General features: G+C 39.5%; 1 long non-coding RNA gene across 1 annotated transcript; it reads right to left on the bottom strand.

Annotated features, from left to right (window-relative positions):
• Nucleotides 1-13541: 13541 nt before the first annotated feature.
• Nucleotides 13542-19855, bottom strand: LOC147579305 (uncharacterized). Its single transcript, XR_015253157.1, has 2 exons — nt 19550-19855; nt 13542-13862 (listed from the first exon to the last, which is right to left on the bottom strand). It is a non-coding gene; the product is annotated as an uncharacterized LOC147579305 (long non-coding RNA).
• Between the last annotated feature and the right edge of the window lie 1443 nt (nt 19856-21298).

Here is a 21298-nt window from a genome sequence, read left to right as displayed (position 1 = left end):
CACTCCCCTCATAAAACTATAGCTTTCACCAACCAGCCTGGGTTAGGGGAGGTATGGAAGCAGCTCCAACCAGTAAGTAAATAAATAAATAAATAAATAAACAAACAAACGAATGAATGAATGAAATAAAAATTTTTTTAAATGGCTGCCAATGGCTGCATATTCCCACAGTCTTACTCAAAACTCTTCAGTTTTTTTCAGTCAGTACTTCTCCACTATTATCTGCCTTTGTTCAATTTCCATAACTCTGAAATGAATGTTATTGAAAATGTTATACAGTTTTATATCTGATTTTGTTTGACAGGTTTCACCGACCTCTTCATAGCTGGAGATACATGTACTGTGTGGCTTTGTAGTACCTCTCCCTAGTGGCAAAAGTATATTTCTTTGCCCCATCAATGTTGGGCTTGGCCATGTGACTGACTTTATCCAGTGGCACATTAGCAGGGGCTTTGAATGTACTCTCATGATGTGCTTGGTTCTTGCATTCCTGGTATGCATCACCAGTAGAGCATACCTCGGAGAGTTACTGGTCCTAAAATAAAGAAGTGGGAAGTAGATTTATAGCCAATCTTGAGCCTTAAGCCAAGCCCAGCTGAGCTTGGCCAAGTTCAGCCAAACCCAGCTTAAACCCTAGTGACCTACAAATGCATTAATAAGAAAATAAATATTTATTATTACAGGCAACTGAGATTTTTGGCATTGGTTGTTATGCAGCAATGTTGACTTATGCAGTTACCTAAGAATAGACAGTACCCTATCTAACCTGTTCCACATGAACAATAAAAGAAAGTAGTCCCATGCCCTGCTTTGTACATCCTTTTAAATGGATCCAGGCTTAAGGGTAATGTCTAGGTTACAAGCATCATCAAATGCCATGGAGAGAGAATGAAACGAGTGGCATGGATTTATCATAAAATTCTTTAGAGTCAAGGGAGAGCAATGTGCCAGGTGTAAGCCTAAAAGAGCCATTTGCTTCTGAGAGTTATTGACAAACAAGTAGAGAAGTACATGAAAAATGTCATTGTGCCTTTTATCAGCCTGCCAGACCAAGTTTAGCGCTAACTCAGCATTACTCTCTTACTCTGCATTACAAACTGAGGATTCCTAAGCAAGGATGCATTCTAAACTTCTATTTTGCTGAAAGCTCTGTATTTTTTGCACACAGCAAACAAAGCTTCTTGAGCAGATTCATCAGTTCAGTTTAATTCAACAATATCTGCAACAGAATACCTCCACCATTACAGGGCCAGCACAAGGCGTCCTACTATCCCTCACTTGAATGGTAGAACTCACCAATAAAATGCATGTTATAATGTAATGTGAGATGGGTCATAACAGGCATCTATGTGACAATAGCATTCCCAGATCTAAGAATGTTAACTTAAAAGTCAAATCTCTCACCAGCACCATAAAGAATATTGTCAGTCTTAGCACTGAAATAGTCCTCATATCGATGTACCCCTGAAATGTGTGTATGCAGAGAATGGAAGACAGCAGGACACTCAAAAAGCTATTGTATGAGAGAGCCGATGTCAGAAAAATCACAAGCAAGGAGAGCAGGATAAATGCTATAAGAACATATCAAAGCACAGCATCAAGCAATGCAACAGTGCTTGGACTGCTGGGAAATAGCAGCAGTACACAAAACAGCCCTGGCTGCAACTGTAAGGAATGTGAAAAGCCTTCAGGTGAACAGCTAAACAACAATAGGCTACAACTACTCACCCGGGTACAGATTTCACATGTGCATAGCTCATTCTACATTAGCCTGTTCAGCCACACCTCTACACAGCAATTGTGGCTTGGACCCCCAGCCCTCTCTTATAAAACAGAAGTCATCAGAATAATTCTAGATATTCCCTATCAACCCCTTGTATAATTTTATATGGTTTTCCCCCCCAAAAGTTGTATACGTCAACTCTAATGTCATTTGAAAATGCCACACTGTAGGTAATAGATTAATAGGAGGACTTCTGGCAGCCACAAATATCTCATTCGTAACCACTGGCCCAGAAGCAAAAAAGATCTTTGCCTTGCAAGAAAACCAGCTATAATAAAACCTATGAACTTTATCTACAGAAGAAGCAGAGCTGACCATGGGCCCTTACACTTGCAATTCTGTAAAAGCTACAGACCTTATAAACTACCCGTCTACTTTCTCTGGAAAACTGTTAGGTTTTCTTAAATGATCAGGGACCTACAGGTTGCACTGGAAAGAGCAAAACGGTATGCTCAAGAAGCAATTACAAGCATTGGGAAAAATACAGTCAAATTCCTAACTGTAGTCACACATCAACCAGTGGCCATTTTATATGACAGCAATAGCTCTGTAAGTTTCACTTCCTAAATAACCCATGAGGGCATCAATAACACACAATATTAAAAAATGTTGAGCTTCATGTGATGACACTGACTTATCAAGAAAATGCTATATTAAGTTGCTTTCTCTGCTTAAGAAGATGCAGGGGCGCCTGGGTGACTCAGTCAGTTGGGCGTCCGACTGCGGCTCAGGTCATGATCTTGCGGTTTGTGAGTTCGAGCCCTCCGTTGGGCTCTGTGCTGACAGCTCAAAGCCTGGAGCCTGCTTTGGATTCTGTGTCTCCCTCTCTCTCTGCCCCTCCCCTGTTCACACTCTGTCTCTTAATAATAAGTAAACGTTAAAAAAAAATTAGAAAAAAGAAAGAAGATGCAAAAATATAGTATATTTAAGAAGACTTTCACAAAAATTATTGATACAGTGAACATTTTAATGTTTAAATATATCTGGAAAATATACACATGCAAAATATTTTATTGCACAATGGCTCTATATCACCACTGTTCTGTAGAGATATAAATGTGAGCCACAAATGGAAGCCACATATGTAATTTTAAGTTTTCTAGCAGACGCCTTTTAAAAGTTTTTAAAAGAGTAAAATTGGGGCGCCTGGGTGGCGCAGTCGGTTAAGCGTCCGACTTCAGCCAGGTCACGATCTCGCGGTCCGTGAGTTCGAGCCCCGCGTCGGGCTCTGGGCTGATGGCTCAGAGCCTGGAGCCTGTTTCCAAGTCTGTGTCTCCCTCTCTCTCTGCCCCTCGCCCGTTCATGCTCTGTCTCTCTCTGTCCCAAAAATAAATAAACGTTGGAAAAAAAATTTAAAAAAAAATCAATAAATAAAAGAGTAAAATTAATTCCAATAATAAATGTAACTTAGCCCAATATGGTCAAAATATTATCATTTTAATATGTAACCAACATAAATGAAATGTTTGCAGATTTTATTTGTACTAATTCTATGAAGTCTGTTATGTGTTTACACTATGGCATATCTCAGTTCATACTAGCCACATTTCAATTGCTTAGTAAACACATTTGGCTGATGACTACCATATTGGATAGCACAGATGTCAATAAATGAAGCTTTACTGAAGAACTGAAATTAAGGCAAATGTAACCTTGGTATTCCAATCCAATATTCATAAATACTAGAAGAAATGCAGATATCAAATCACATGTATTTCCCGAGTTTCCCCAAAAGCTCTATAAACAAGGATGAGAGAATTTATCACATGTGTCTGATAACCATAACCAAAGCAAAAGAAGATTAATACTAATTCCTTGTAAGGGGAGGGACAGAGTTATAGACTCTTAGAAATTAGAATGAGGAAGAAACTTTCTCTGTAAAACCTTCTTGAGCACTCAGAAATTAACTATAGCCTTATGGTAAGCATAGCAGAATATAGAGTTGTTGAATCACTATGTTGTACACCCAAAACTAATGTAACATTGTGTATCAACTGTATTCAATTAAAAAAATGAAATAAAATAATTTTTAAAAATAAAATGAAGTGTAGCTTTTGATGCCATAGTCCTTTTCTCATTTGCAGAGGAGGAGAATTGTAAGCACTTAAAACCATTTATATAGTCATTTCTGAGATTAATAAGAGAAGTCCAATTTTCAAAGCTGTATCTCTAAAATAGCTAAATTTTCAAAGATTAAATTTCAATCTATGTCTAAATCGCAGTAAAAAACAATCTACTAAATAAATCTAATAAAAGATATTTGAAAGTAGAGCATGTTTTGCACCAGATGTGTATTGATTTAGAACCTTTTGACTGTATGATTTTAAAATTTTGTGAAAACTTGATATTCATATTTAATAATTACATTCTAATTTGGGACTATTAAAACAACATTCAGTGGGGCGCCTGGGTGGCGCAGTCGGTTAAGCGTCCGACTTCAGCCAGGTCACGATCTCGCGGTCCGTGGGTTCGAGCCCCGCGTCGGGCTCTGGGCTGATGGCTCAGAGCCTGGAGCCTGTTTCCGATTCTGTGTCTCCCTCTCTCTCTGCCCCTCCCCCGTTCATGCTCTGTCTCTCTCTGTCCCAAAAATAAATAAACGTTGAAAAAAAAAAAAATTTAAAAAAAAATAAAAAAATAAAAAAAAAAAACAACATTCAGATTTCTTTGTGTTTAATCGCACTCTTTCTAAGATAAAAAGAAATTAAAAAATCTTATTAATGCAGCATTAAAATTAAACTTATTTTATGCACAAAAGACAAGAAATGTTAACAAAATGTTTCTGAGAAAGTATGCTTTCTCACTCACCTAATTCAGGTCTTGTTTCATTCTATTTCTTTCCTACAGATCCTGGTCTCACCAAGGACTGTGCCCTATGGAATCCTCTGCTCAACTTCCTGTTATATCTCCTCTTTCTCACTGGATGCGAGCAAGGACAAAACTTAGCAGAGACTTAGACAAAGAGGAACTATAAAGCGTAGGCCAGGACCGACTGGTAGGAAGGGAAATTCTTAAACGTGAGGTCCTGAGAAGCAGATTAAGGTTGAATCTGTGATCTTACCCCATGCGGTGGTAATTAAGAGCCATTAGAAGCTGGAGAAGTTTGGGGAGGCAGATTCTGGAGGCACAGTAGTATGGAGAAGGAACGTCTCTGTTTGAGTAAACTGAGGACTCAACGGAGGAATGATTGCAAGAATGAAGCCTTCAAGGTTATCACAGGGTTTTATTTACCATGAACTTAATTCATCTAAGTACCTTCGTTTTTAATGAATTATGGATATTATTTATTTTTATGATAATAATTATAATATTTTCCAACAAGGCTAAATGATCCTAGATCGTTTCATCTTCCTCTGTGACTCTTGTAGTCTAATACTTGATTTCTCTTATCTGAACTTTCTTGAGGCTTTCTTTCTTTTCTAAGTTATTGAGGCTTTTAGTACAAATCACAATGTCTACTAGAGTCTAGCTACAGCTGAGTGCATTACCAGAAAAACCCAATGGTCCCAACATTAACTTGCTCTTATAAAACATCTTTGTGTTACAGGTTGATTTTTAAAATGAAACTACCTGCTATTTTTTTTATCTGTTTTGGGCCCTCCCTAACCCCCTATTCTCTCTAAGCTTTGGAGGACCTTTTTGTGACCACTAGTATGACTCCACTCTACAGTAACCATATAGATTAATGCTATTATCCTATTAGTTAATAGGGGGTAAAAAACAAACCGCCTGAGGACAGAAACATGTGGTGATCTTAGACCTTCATTTTGATGTCTGGCTTCAGGATCTACTCCTCCCCCACAAAGTGGTCCAGACAATTTCCAGGGTGCCAGGCCACCAGGACAAGAATTTGTGAAGTCCAGAACTCATCATTATTTTCCACCTTTCACTTGAGCAGTAAAGTTCTGGCCACCCTTCCTTTTGTAGCTATTGCTGGGTAGACAGGTACTTCAAAGTAAATGGAAGTTTGGATGTAAAAGCTAGTGACTCACACTAACTAAAACGCACATGAGACAAAAGTAAACATCAAGTACTGGTGTGTTGATTTATGGTGAGTAAGACAACATGACACGCACAATACGTATTGTGTTGGCCTGATCAAAACATTTTTTTTTTTCTAGTGGTCCAGCCACACAGAAATCAAAAGGTGGTTTTGTGAGCATGGACTCAAAACAACAGGAAGTGGATAAATCAAATCTTTAGTGCATCTTTTCCGAAAATGTGTTATGTGCTGTGAGACATTTTAATAGATCTTTCCACAACAAAAGGTTCAGTAATCAAGTGATGTTGAGAAACGCTAGATTAAACCAAGGAAAGCAGCTTTCATAACTATTTTCCCTTGGTCTGCAAATGTGAATTCTGAATCTACAAGGGTTCCTATGGCACCCTTTTTCTAGAATAAATTAGGCTCTCCTCTTAATAGAATAATTATCAATATTTCATGAAACAATATTATCCTATAGATACAGTTTAGGATTCACTGACCAAATTCCTTAGCCTGATATAAACCTTACCACAGGGATGGACCTGCCAATGGGCCTAGCGTACTTGAAATACAAAAACTAAAGCCCTGCACCATTCTCCCTTCAGGGACATTCTTATCATAGAACTGAAACAACCCAAGTCCAGTATCCGAGTCATTCTTTTTCCTTTTATTTGTTTAGTTAGGGCTGCCAATATGTACCTAAGTTATTTTCCTATTTCTTTAATTTGATTTAATTCTGCATTTAATTCTCACATTAAAGAGGTTACAGTGAAGGCTTTGCTTGCCTACACGTCACCCCACCTTTTTCAGATGATTTTCCATACCTTGACTGTAAGTTATGTATTGACTTTAAATGTCACTCTAAATGACTCTATTTTCTTTATTTTCAAGCTTTAGAGTCCAGCTACACCAAATGCTTATTAAAAATATGTAACCAGAAAATGATATAACTCGTAGACAGAATAATGCCCCCACCCAAAAGTCTACATTCTAATCTCGAGAACCTGCTAACATATTACCTCATATGATGAAAGGGCCCTTGCAAATGCAACTAAGTTAAGGATCCTGAGATGAAGAGATTATTCTGGAAAGATGAATGTAATCACCAAGGTCCCGACAGGTGAAAGAGGGAGGCAGGAGAGTCAGAATCAGAGTAGGAGATGTGACAATGGAAGCATAGGTCTTAGTGACGCAATTGCCAGCCAGAAGGAGGCCATGAGCCAAGGAATTCTCCCCTAGCACCTCTAGAAGGAATGAAGCCCTGCTGACACCTTGATTTTAGACCCATGAGACCCATTTCAGACTTCAGACCTTCAAGACTATAAAGATAATAAATCTGTGTTGCTCTAAGCCACTAACTCTGTGGTCATTTGTTAAAACAGTAATAGGAAAGGAATCCAATAACCAAAATTTTGGAGACATCAATCCCCTGTCTACTTGGTCTTTTGACACCCATTTCCAACATACAACTCTGTGGGTTCAAACTTGAGTAATACTCTGAGCCACAATATCTGTCTGTCCTTTAAAATATATTTGGGGATTAATGTGAATCTCATTTTACAATGCTGTGTAGGACAACTTACATCTAAGAATCTCAAGTTTCAATAAGCACTAAATAGTTAAAGGTTTCAAAAAGAGATTAATTTAGTTAGAGAGCAAAAAGATGAAAGCTATTAACTGGAGATGACAACTACCAGAGAAATGTGTTTTTAGAGCCCCTAAAGTAGAATGAACTCAGGAGAACTGACCCATGCTAAGTAAACTCACAAGAGACTTGACATAAACTGTATTAATCAGAGTTCACCAGAGAAACAGAACCAAGAGGATGTGTACATAAATAGAGAGAGAGATTTACTTTAAAGGATTGGCTTTTGGGGCACCTGCAAGGTTCAGTCAGTTAAGTGTCTGACTCTTGCTAGGCTCAGGTCATGATCTCACAGTTTGTGACTTCAAGCCCCATGTTGGACTCTGTGCTCATGGCACAGAGCCTGCTTGGAATTCTGTGTCTCCCTCTCTCTTGCCCCTCCGCTCCATTCTCACACACTCTCTCTCTCCGTCTCTCTCAAAAATAAACTCTCTCTCTCTGTCTCTCTCAAAAATAAATAAATACACTTTATTTTTAAAAAAGGAATTGGCTTATGTGATTATAAAGGCAATCTGTGGAGTGGGTTGTCAGTCTGGAGACCCAGGGAAGAGCCAATGTTGCAGTTCAAGTCCAAAGGCTGTGCGCTTGTAAAACTTGCTTGAGGAAAGGTCAGTCTTTTGTTCTAGTCAGGACTTCATCTGATTAGATGAGGTCTACCCACATTATAAGGGCAATACGTTTCACTCAAAGTCCACCATTTTAAATTTAAATCTCATCCAAAACACCTTTGCAGAAACATACAGAACAGTGTTTGGCCAAATATCTGGGGACCAAAGCCCAGTCAAGTTGACGCATAAAATTAACCATCACATAAACCAAAGGCCAATTCATTAATTTAAATTTAGGGCACTTCTTTCCAGAATTTAAAATATGTATGTTCTTTCCAGGAAACCTTACTATTAGAACATCTAGTAGATGAAATTAATAAACCGTAAGCTGCTTGATGAATGTGAATCAGAACAAAGGTAGTAGGACAGTTGTGTGGAATAATTCACTGTACTGATCAGACTCTACTAGGTGCCTGACAGTTTCACTATCCTTCAAAAAAGCCTCTGAGGTCCTGCCTTTTGAAATTGTCCCTATCAATAGATTTCTAGTCTTTGTTCCACTTGAGCCTACAAAGATGAGCCATCATCTAGAAGTCTAGGAGGTGGCCCTGTATTAGATGGCAACTAAGAGCATTTTTCTTTCAGATTTTGAACATAAAACATGGGAGAGAGAGAAAGTAAGGAAAAGTTTTAGGACCTGAGAAACAATGTTTTACTAAAAGCAGTGATTTAGAAGAAAAATTGGAGATTTTGTTAGTTTTCAAGTATGTAATAAGTACAGGTAGAAAAAGAAACAAAGTTGATAATACCAAATCATTGCACCTGGAAAACTCGTTGAGTGAGAGGCCTCCAGCCAGTGAGAGTTATTTTGGAGTCCCGAGTATAAACCACCTACCAGTTCTCTCACTATCTTACAACAAATCCCACTGGTTGAGGTAAACTGTGACTGTCTCCTCTCTACTTGTAGTCAAAAAGTCAAACACATTACCTAGGCTCTAAGGAAAGCCAGACAGACCTTTACTACCCAACCGGAAAGTCCACCTCTCCCAATGACTAAAGTTTTTCTATGCCCTGGAAGCAATGTCTAGATTCTAGATTTCTTTAGACAGTGTCAGAGACCTAAAATCCCTCTGTAGGTTTTTGTCCCCCTCCCAACATCATATAATTATAACATGCAAAATATATATACCCAAACAGGGTGGCTGACAATTAGTCAGTTTAGTGCTCCGACCTTATTTTTACTGTAGAATATGATGCAGTTGTTCATCTAATTCCTGGAATGATCTGGGCTGCACTTTTGAAAATGGTGGTACCACCAAGACTGAATCAGGAAGAAATCAAAAAATCTAAATAAACCAATTATTAGTAAGGAGACTGAATCAGTAATAATAATAATAATAAAATCTCCCAACAAATAATGGCCCAAGACCAGATGACTTCACTGGTAAATTTTACCAAATATTTAAAAAATAATTAACACTAATCCTTCACAACCTATTCCAAAAAATTGAACAGAAGAAAACACTCCCAAATTTATTTTATGAAGCCAGTATTATCCTGATACCAAAACCAGAAAAGAATGCTACTAGAAAAGAAACGTACAGGCAAATATCCTTAATGAATATAGATGAAAAATTCTCAATAAACTACTAGAAAACTGGGGCACCTGGATGGCTCAATGAGTTGAGTATTTGACTCTTGATTTTGGCTTGGGTCACGATCCCAGAGTCATGGGATCTAGCCCCACATTGGGCTTTGCACTGAGCATGGAGCCTGCTTAAGAGTCTCTCTCAGGGCACCTGGGTGGTTCAATCCGTTAAGCGTCCAACTCTTGGTTTCAGCTCAGGTTATGATCTCACTGTTCCTGGGATGGAGCCCTGCAATCGGTCTCTCAGCTGAACAGCACGGGGCTTACTTGGGATTCTCTCGCTCCTTCTCCCTCTCTTTCTGACCCTCCCCTGCTCACGAGTATGTTCTCTCTCTCTCAAAATAAATAAATAAACATTAAAAAATATTCTCTCTCTCCCTCTGACCCCCTACCCTGCTTTTGCTCTCTCTTTCTCTCTAAAATTAAAAAAAAAATACTAGGGTTGTGATGAGCACTGGATGTTGTACAATAAATTTCATATTATAAATAAATAAATAAATAAATAAATAAATAAATAAATACAAATACAAAAAAAAAATACTAGAATAATGAATTTGGCAGCAAATTAAAAGGATCATTCATCATGATCAAGTGGGATTTATCCCTGAAATGCAAGATGGTTCAACATACACAAATCAATCAATGTGATACATCACATTAATAGAATGAAAAAAAGAACCATATGATCATCTCAATAGATGCAGAAAAAGCATCTGAAAAAAATTCAACATCCATTCATGATAAAAACTCTTAGCATATCAGGTATCAGAGGAATATATCTCAGCACAATGAAGGTCATATATGAGAAGCCCACAGCTAACATTATACTCAGTGATGAAAGACTGAAAGCTTTTCCTCTAAGATCAGGAACAAGACAATGGTGCCCACTCTCACCACTCTTATCCAACATAGTACTAGCAGTCCTGGCTAGAGGAATTGGGCAAGAAAAATAAGTAAAAGGTTTCAGAAATTGGAAAAGAGGAAGTAAAATTGTCTCTATTTGCATATGACATGATTTTATATATAGAAAACCTAAAGACTCAACCAAAAAAAAAGAAAAAACCTGTTAGATCTAATCAGTGAATGTGTAAAGTTGTAAAATACATTAACATACAAAAATCAGTAATACTCTTATACATTAACAACAAATTTTCTGAAAAAGAAGTTCAAGTATCTATTTCATTCACAATAGCATCAAAAAAATGAAATACTTAGGAATAAATTTACCTAAAAAGGTGAAAGATCTCTACTCTGAAAATGGCAAAATGTTGTTAAAAAAAAATCAAAGACATAAATACATGGAAAGATATCCTGTATTCATGGACTGGAAGAACAAATATTGTTACAATGTTATTAATACCAAGAGCCATTTATAGATTTAAATGAAATCTCTATCAAGATTCCAATGGCATTTTTTACAAAAACAAAACCTTCTAGAATTTACGTAGAGCCACCAAAGATCCTAAATATCCAAAGAAATTCTGAAAAAGAACAGAGCAGGAGGCATCACATTTCCTGATTTCAAGCTCTACTAGACGCCTGTAGTCATCAAAACAGTACAGTACTGGGGCGCCTGGGTGGCCCAGTCGGTTAAGCGTCCGGCTTCAGCCAGGTCACGATCTCGCGGTCCGTGAGTTCGAGCCCCGCGTCAGGCTCTGGGCTGATGGCTCAGAGCCTGTTTCCGATTCTGTGTCTCCCTCTCTCTCTGCCCCTCCCGCGTTCATGCTCTGTCTCTCTCTGTCCCAAAAATAAATTAAAAAAAAAAAAAAGTTGAAAAAATAAAATAAAATAAAATAAAATAAATAAATAAATAAATAAAACAGTACAGTACTGGCAAATAAAAGCAGACAAATAGGCCAATGGAACAGAATCAAGAACTCAGATATAAACCCAAACATATACAGTCAACTAATATTTGACAAGACAGCCAGGAATACTTGATGAAGAAAAGACAGTCTTTTCAACAAGTAGTGCTGGGATGTTTGGGTATTCACGTATAAAAGAATGCAACAGGATCTATATCTTATACAACTCACAAAAATTAACTCAAAATGCATTAAAGACAAATGTAAGACCTGAAACCATAAAACTCCTAGAAGAAAACATAGGAACAAAAACTCTTTAGGGCCTTGGTAATGATTTTTTGGATATGACACCTAAAGCACAAGCCACAAAAGAAAAGAAAAAAAAAACAATGGCACTGCACCAAACTAAAAAGTTTCTGCACAGGAAAAGAAACCATCAACAAAGTAAAAAGACAACCTACAGAATGGGGAAAAAAAAATTGCAAATCCTGTATCTGATAAGGGGTTAATATCCAAAATACATAAGGAACTCACTGAACTCAAGAGCAAAAAAAGCAACCCAATTAAAAAAATGGGCAAAGGACTTCGATAGACATTTCTCCAAAGAAGACATACAAAAAGGCCACGGTACATGAAAAGATGCTCAACATCACTTGTCATCAGGGAGATGCAAATGAAAACCACTATGACTTATCACCTCACACCTGTTAGGATGGCCACCTTCAAAAAGATAACAGATAGCAAATGCTGGCATGGATGTGAAGAGAAAGAAACCCTTGTGCACTGTTGGTGAGAATGTAAGTTGATACAGGCACTATGGAAACAGCAGGGAGGAGCCTCAAAAAATTAAAACTAGACACAGCAATCCCACTTCTGGGAATATATGCAAAGGAAATGAAAACACTAACTTGAAAAGCTACCTGAATCTACCATATTCACAATAGCATTATTGACAATAGCCAAGACATGGAACCAATCTGAGTGTTCACTGATGGATAAATGAATAAAGAATATACAATGGAATATTATTCAGCCATAAAGGGACAAAAAAAACCAAAAAACAAAAACAAGAAAATCCTACCATTTGTGACAACATAGATGGACCTTGAGGGCATTATACTAAGTGAAATAAGTCAGACAGAGAAAGACAAATACTGCATAATCTCACTTATATGTGGAATTAAAAGAAAGAAAGAAAGAAAGAAAGAAAGAAAGAAAGAAAGAAAGAAAAAAAGAAAGAAGGAAGGAAGGAAGGAAGGAAGGAAGGAAGGAAGGAAGGAAGGAAAGAAAGAAAGAAAGAAAGAAAGAAAGAAAGAAAGAAAGAAAGAAAGAAAGAAAGAAAAGAAAAAAAGAAAGAAAGAAAGAAAGAAAGAAAGAAAGAAAGAAAGAAAGAAAGAAAGAAAGAAAAGAAGGAAGGAAGGAAGGAAGGAAGGAAGGAAGGAAGGAAGGAAAACATAGAAATATTGGTCAGACTTGTGGTTACCAGAGGCAGGGGATGGATGCGGAATTGGAGGAAGGTGGTCAAAAGGTACAAATGTCCAGTTATAAAATAAAAAAATACTGCAAATGTCATTACAGCATGATGACTGTAGTTAACACTGCTGCGTGGTATATAGGAAAGTTGTTAAAAGAGTAAATCCCTAAGAGTTCTCATCACAAGAATTTTTTTCCTGTTTTCTTTTTTTTTCTTTTTCGTTTAGCTGAACCATATTCTGGTAATCATTTCCCAATATATGCTTATCAAACATCATGCTATATGCCTTAAAGTTACACAGTATTATACCTTAGTTATATCTCAGTAAAACTGGAAAAAAGGTTGTGGTACCGTTTCATCTTGCTGAAACCTTATTGTAGTTATCTTGTTCTTTATACGACAGTGTTACCCCACTGGTATTGCCCTGTAGGCACCAATTTCTGGATTCTTCCTCAAGGTGTATAAATTTTAAAAATGACTGATCTCGTTCACTTGTTGGATTTTTTTTTTTTAGTTTTCCTGTCACAAGTTAGCCTTATTTTCTAGTTCCCACATGACACACCTCATTTTCCCTTTTTGTACTGACAACAGCAGCATGCTTATTCAAATCTATCAATGAAAAATTAAGAGCTTTCAGATTAATTACAGCATAAACGTTAGGCAGGGACAGAATTATCATGTAAAAATCCAGGCTTATGCAATCAATTTTAGCATATTCACATCCAAGAGAGGAGCAAGGAATCCAAAAGGTGCCGTCAGGGAATTCTCTGACCTTCTTGAAAGTTCCTCGCTTTGCAGATAGGCAAGCAACAACAGAATCCAGCAGACAAGATGAGGCCCAGATTGGTGGTGTCTGAGTCGAAGCAATCTGGCAGCTGCTTCGGACTCAGGCCAACAAGCCCTTAGGACCATGTGTCAAGTCAGAGAGGGAGGATTTCGCAGATGCTGTGGGCTCGGGCAGTGAAGAGGGCTCCTGCCTGAGAAGAGAATGAGAGCAAAGTGGCAGAAGAAGACAATAGGGCAGCTCTGTCAAAAAACGACGGGCTTGGGGCGCCTGGGTGGCGCAGTCGGTTAAGCGTCCGACTTCAGCCAGGTCACGATCTCGCGGTCCATGAGTTCGAGCCCCGCGTCGGGCTCTGGGCTGATGGCTCAGAGCCTGGAGCCTGTTTCCGATTCTGTGTCTCCCTCTCTCTCTGCCCCTCCCCCGTTCATGCTCTGTCTCTCTCTGTCCCAAAAAAATAAATAAAAACGTTGAAAAAAAAAATTAAAAAAAAAACAAAAACGACGGGCCCTCCAGTCCCCACACAGCGTCCCTTGGTCCCCCCTCCTGCCTGAGGGCTGGCTCTGTAGGATGTAGGGGACTCTGAAGTTCTAGGGTGTGTTTGTAAGAAAGTGTTGGTTGGTCTACAGATGAATCCGGTTCCTGGATGATGCCTGGGCAGAGAGTTCAGCTTGCCCCACTTTCTTGTCACAGGAAGCAAGCTGCCACAAAAATCCTTTAGAACAGTGATTCTTTTTCTAACCGTTAGCAAAAGAACCTTTTTTTCAAGTGAATTTTTTTTTTCTGGAATGTCAAATATATAAAAATAGTTGAAAGCATATCAGTCCTGAACAGCCCAGAGCCCAAACCCAAGGCCTCCCCACTGAGCCCCACCCCCATAGCAGCCTCTGCAGCCCCTCCGTGAAATATTGGAATTGGTGGGAGACAGTGTAAAAGCCACCGCTTCAGAATGCCAGGCAGTCTGTCTACAAAAGCCTGAAAGCACGAATTCAGGCAAATGTGAACAATAAAAACCAAGCATCGTGCCAACAACTTAAAAATCCTATCAAAGTTGAATCAACTGGTCCCTGGGAAACCCTAAGTGTCAAAGACGTCCTTGAATCCTACCACATCAGCAGTCTACTGTTGGAAATACTCTTATTAAAAAGGCACTAAGAGGCCAGGCAATGGCATGGAACATGCCTAAGCCCCGAATTTGAGTCACAATTCTGCTACTTGCTAGCTGGGTGATCCCGAGCCCCAACTTTTTCTCATCAGCAAAAGAACGATAATGTGTTTCTTTCTCACTTTAAATGGATATAAGGACCAGGAGGATGCCTGGGTGGCTCAGTTGGTTAAGCAGCCGACTTCGGCTCAGGTCACAATCTCGCAGTTCGTGGGTTTGAGCCCCATGTCAGGCTCTGTGCTGCCAGCTCAGAGCCTGGAGCCTGCTTTGGATTCTGTGTCTCCCTCTCTCTCTTCCCCTCCCCCATTCATGCTCTGTCTCTCTCTCTCTCTCTCTCTCTCTCTCTCAAAAATAAAATTAAAAAAAAACATTAAAAAAATTTTAATGGATATAAGGACTAAATGAAAGAAGGCATTAAAGAGGTACATAAACTGTATGCATGAGAGTTGTTGAAATGATTACAATCTGCTGTCTGTCATGTCATTCATTCACTCTGCAAGTTTTTTATTGAACAGTACTCCAAACGCTATAGAACCAATGAATTGAGCTAATATGGATGTGACTTCTCTGTAACCCACTGTACAAGGCAACAGTAAAGAGTAGCAACTTGCTCCCATGAGCAGTGATGGGATCCACACTGCCTGTGCTATCTCCTCCCCACTTCCTGCCTGAGCTCCCTGACGTGCCGTTACAGCTTTCCCAAGGGAGAATCTATTCCTTCCAGTCACTGCTACACTCACTCATTTCCCCCAGAGCGGGGGCCCTGAGGTTCCCTGATCCCCGCCTCTATGCAAAAAATTCAGAGCAACCTGACTTAGTCATTCTATGGGTGATAGACCACCAAAGTTAGATAGACTAACTTTCACACTGCCAAGACTTTGGCAGCACTGACCAACAGAACTTTCTAGACTGATGGAAATGTTCTATATGTGCGGTTTAGTAGCTAGCTACAAGCTACATATGGCTACTGACCTCTTGAAATGTGACTAGTATACCAGAGAAATTGATTTAATTAATTTAAATAGCCACATGTGGCTAGTGGACAGTGTAGCTGTAGAGGAATGGAATGGAAGTCAAGCCCGCCCGACCTCTCCAATAAAATCTAGGAAAATATATAGTAATTGTACCCACATCATTTTCAAATATAGCAACCCATATCATATTTTGAATACTTATTGTTAAATAAACAATGGTTTTACCATAGCCACATGATCTGTCCTAATTCAGTCTCCAATAAGTGCTTCTCCTAATTATTGGAAGTTGTGAACAAAAGCCAATGTCATCTGAGAAGACTGAGCATGCATGTGAGGGATTTAGCACTGTGATCAAATAAAACTTAAAATCAATCTGACACCTATTAATGATGTGTATAATATAGTACATGCAGTAATTAGTTATAAAGGGTAAGTCATTCTCATAAATCACTAAAATTAGCATAATTTTCACACTGTTTGTTCTATGGTATTCACAAATTACGCCAATATTCTTGGCGTTCTTGAATTCTTTGTAAATGTCCATCCCCAGCATCATTAAAAGATCAGAATCCTGGCTCCAAAACTATTGCCACATGTTGTTCTGTCTCAGTGTTCTCTCCCTACCTAATACAATCCACAGTTGAGGTCTTTGGCGCCCCTGGTCATACTGTCAAGTCTGTCAAGTTCTACTACTCTCTGTCCCACCCTTGAGATGCTGCTGATCAGGGCAACTATACTGCTCCCCTCATGAGGCGAACTGTGGATAGACAGCTCTCCCTGATTACCATGCATCAAAGAAGAGGGAAGAGAGAAGAGAGGAGAAAGTAAGAAGGCCAGGAAGGAAGTTGGATGCTAGGCCAAGGCAGCCAAAGGGATTGCTCAATATGGACTCAGGATGACAGTCTGGAGGCAGAGGGGAACAGCATGGAGTAAAAGACAGGGCCGCAGTTAGACAAGAAGGCCTGCACTCTTGCAGAATGGGATCCTCGTCCTGAAGCCATACCCGGCAGAAGCCTCAGGGCACCTATATTAAGGGAGCCTCCGGGTGCATATATTGTGCTGAGTCGTCCTTCATAAATATGCTTCTAGTGGCTCTAGGTCTGACACAGCTTTCACAGTGAAGAACAAAAATAACTAAAATTGCTACAGTCTCGATCTACTGGGAGACCAGAGGAAGCAAAGGAGGCAGTAAGTACCTGAAGTAAGCAGAGAGGACAAGGGGAGGGGAAGGTTTGGAAAGCCCAGGAAGAAAGTTCATGGTTCCTCTTGGCTGGGAAAACTGCAGATATCCGGCAACATTTGCAAGAGATATTAATTTCCATGGCAAGTGTTGAGATATAAATACCTCCAGTCAAACCTGAGTGGGCCCTACAGGCAGATTACATGCTTTCCAGGTTAAGGAGGTCAGGGCTCAGAGGATAACTAAAGAAGCAGCCTCCTTACAAATTTTTCTATGCACAGGTCCAGACACCACCCTGCTCAAGCTAAGCTTTTCCTAAGGTGGAAGTCATCAAGTTCTGATTTATTTCCAAGGTCCAAAAAATAAAGGAAGAGGAAGAGTTTGGCAACACTTGTACTAACCACAATCCTTTTCCCTTCAAGGGCCCTGTCTATCTTCACAGTTTTCAGTGCGACTCAGAAATATAATACTAGTAACAATAACAACAAACTACATTCACTGAGGGATTTGTATAAGCTGCACTAAATGTTCCCACCTCTCTTCAGTCTCTCTCTATCTCTCTCTTTCTGTCTCTCTCTCTCCCAACCTCCTGCATGGCTACTGCACAACTCTTGACTTGACATCCCCTCAATTCACAGAGCCAGCTCAGCGAGAAACCAGCATTTCTTGGACTCAAATTCACTGGGAGGGAGAATTACCTAGCTCAGCTAGAGTCTGAAATCTACCTTGATTGAATCAGCAGATACCAGACGCTCAGGCACTTACAGAACACAGGTGAGTAGGGGGCCCCAACTGAGGGTGATAGTCCTCAGAGAAGAGATATATGAGCTAAACAAACACTTAGAAACATGTCTCCTGCAGTGCAGTACCTTAGTGGTGTCCATATAGTCCTTCTTTGACCTTGGGGATGAGCAGTCATCACTGGAGGTAGGGAAAATGCTAAAATAGGAGTTAGGGTAACTTCTAGCTTCTGCATGCTTTTACCTAAGACCGTCTCGGTTACCTCCATCTAGCTAACAAATAAAAGCTGCGTACAAAGGAATTTGGCTCTGTCTAATCCCAGGTACACAGGGTAGAATCACAATCTCTTTTTGATAAGATGTTACTTTTGATTCCTTTGAAGCCAAGAGATTTCTTGGAAGGGAAATGCTACTGATATTAAAGTCCTTGGACGAAGAGATTATTTATTGTACTGCCTTCTTTTCAGAGAATCTGAGAAAACCTGGTGGGAGAAAGTGGCTCAGAAGGCAGTATGTGGGACAACTGTTTCAGAAGTTATATGGGGGGGAGGGGATGAGCTTATGATCTACCAGGGGATTCAGTGTTAAAGGTTCCTGTCCTGGTGATTAAATCACTAAAGTGTCCATTGTAATTAGTATTATTAGTTGCCTTTATTAGTCTCCTGTAGAGAAAGTAAGGACCAAGAACGTTAAGCTCACCTTTGGCAGCTGCTGATTGAAAGCAATTCTGAGATGCATCTCTGATGGTGAGCTCCTATGACTAAGGAGAAGACACCAGTACAGAAATCGTTCTGTAGAAAAACTTCAAATAAAGAAAAGCCTATCTCCTAGGAAACCAATCCACTCCTCCTCATTCTCTGTTCAGAAAGATGGCCAGCTTTCCCTTTTCCCATCCCCAACCCCATAATCATTTCCTTCTTCAAAAGCTCACAGTCTAACAAAGCAAGAAGGCATTCTAGATGAGTATGTGTATTTTTTAAGCTGAATTGTATCCAACCAAGGTCCAACACCATTTCCAAGTTCAGAATCCATTTGAAAAGATATTTGGGATGTAGAAATGCAGGCAGCTGCCAAATAATCACTTAGATATGACAAGGAATACAGGCTGTGAATTGGAACACAGCTGCAATCTACCTACCTAACCATTTTCCATAGGGTAGAATTTAGCAAGTGCTATCTCTATTACAAGGGGTCTGGTTCCTCATATCTCTTGTAGGCAATTTCGTTAATGCTATGACCTTAAGGCACAGTGCCTTAGAGAAGCTTTTACCTATTCAGTTGTTCCATGTGAATTGAGCACCTATTATAAGCCAAACACCAGGCAGGCACTGGGGGATAAAGAGAAAAAAGAAACAATTAAGGAGTTCAAAGTGTAGCAGGGGAGGCAGAGACACAAATCAATATTGTAGCCACAAAATAAAGAGGTGAGTTCAAAGCACAGTGCTGGTACAAGACAGGGTCAGCCCTACTGAGGGCTTCACAGAAGTGTTCAAGAACACTTCACAGAAGGGGAAATCTTTGCATTGGGGTCTTAGGAGTGAATAGAAGTTTGTCAAGAAGGCCACTGTGGCGGGGGGGGGGGGGGGGTAGGAAGACTTCCAGACATGGGAAACAGCATATGCAAACGTACTAAGGCATGAAACTGTAAAGTTCAGTCATGGAACTGCAAGTTAGTAACTGAATAACAACGGCACTGAGGAAGAAATGAGAGTGGAGAGAGACAAGTAGAGAAGTAGGAAGACACTGGTTCATGAAGGATGTGGTTTGTCACGGTTGAGCAGTTTAGATTTTAGCCTACCAGTGATGGAGAGTATACTGGATTACCTGTGGTCCTCAAAGCTATTCCAACTCCTATGCTCTCTCCTGTACCATAGGAGTTGGAAATCTGGGGAGACATTTCCCAGATCTCTTGTCAGCAGTATTCCAGTTTAAAGTCCACCAATTCAGCATCCTGATAGGCTTTCAGAAGGTAGAAGGAAATCAAAGGCCACCATTACTTCTCCAATAGTGGTAGGCAAATGTTTGAGCTTCCACAAACATTAGGTTGTTATTAGCATCCTGCTGTATGTGAAGTACCCACTGTGGTGTTATAGACAGTTATGAACGTTACCATTCTGAACGGTATTCTGAAGTTCTTAACCAGGGCAACAATAGCTGCTTCCTCTTCCCTGAGAAAGTTTACTACCACATTGTAGGCCTACTGGCTTCAGAGCCATCAACAACCTTCTCTGACCTACAGTCCTACAACTTTCCCAATATTTTATAAGCATGATTTGGCAGCATTAAATCTATCCCTGCTCAAAATGCTTCATGCAGTTTCAGTTTCCCTGATCCGAACCCTGACTGGGGCATTTTAGAAGATGACCCTGGTGGCTTTATGAAGAAACAATTGAATGGGGAGAGACTGAGGGCAGGGATATCAAGAGATGGATTATTCCAATAATACAAAGGAAAGATGATGCTCAAAACCAGGAAAATATCAACAGAAACACAGGAGGAGAAGAACTTTAAAAATATTTAGGACATATGACCATTTGGATGGAGAAGAGAAATAAAAGGAGTTTAGGCAGGCTCCAGATTTCTGGTCTAGGTGATCGTACCAATGGTGGAAAAGACAGAATGCAGGACAGGGGAGATCAGAAGAAGACTTGGTGGGCATTACAGATGAGGGTTCAATTTAGAATGTATTAAACTTGGTCTAGATATTAAGTAGGCAGTTGGGTAAATAAATCTGGAAGGGGAGAGGATTCAGCCTGAAGGTATTTATTTTGTAGACCAGGAGCACAGAAATGGTCATTAAACCACGGAAGTGGGTGAAATTGATTAAGGAAAGTGTGTAGCATGAAAAAAAAAAAAAAAAAGAAAGAAACTCATAAAGTTGAGAAAGGATCCCTGAAAAATACCAACAGCTAAGAGCAATTACTAGAAGAGAATCCAAAGAAAGAGATCAAGAGCAGTAATCAGAGAGGTAGGAAAAGTCCACACAGTATGGTATTAAGTAGGAGGAGGTCATCTGGAATCATGGGTAAAGATATAAAGATGACATAAATGGTAACTAATGGAAGACATCAATTTTAAAATACAGGAAGGATTCAACTGATTATTTATGTTCACTCAAATGTTATTATTTGTTGCTTTTACACATGGATGCAGTTTTATGCAATGCAAAATGAAGGGATGATTTGTAGCTCTAGGCAGTTTCACACTCCACTGGGTTTTATCTCTTCCTTGGTCTTCCTCCTTCACTTAAAGGCAATTTTCCCTTTCCTTCATCCTCTCACGTATCTCCCCTTGTTCTTCTTAGGATGGAGGCAAAGAATTTCTGCCCTTAGAGTTAAGAGTTCCTGCTCACATCTCCCAGATACCCAATCTGCATTTATTTAGCCAGGCAATCTGAATCGAAGCCTTGTGGACCCTAAGTGTGTGCAAGTTAGGCCTGTGACCACTCGCTGACCTATTCTGGTTCAAAAACTGGTAAATGGACCACTAGGGCTGTGTTGAAATCAATTTAATATTCATGACCAGAATATTTTTTCCATGAAATATAAGAGAGTAAAATGGAACAGAAAATAC

The sequence above is a fragment of the Puma concolor genome, chromosome B4 (genome assembly GCF_028749965.1).
Source record: "Puma concolor isolate L17-30 chromosome B4, mPumCon1.1.hap2, whole genome shotgun sequence".
In the NCBI taxonomy this organism is placed as follows: domain Eukaryota; kingdom Metazoa; phylum Chordata; class Mammalia; order Carnivora; family Felidae; genus Puma; species Puma concolor.
The sequence above is the reverse complement of the archived record's forward strand: the minus strand, read 5'-3'. Positions and strand labels throughout refer to the sequence as shown.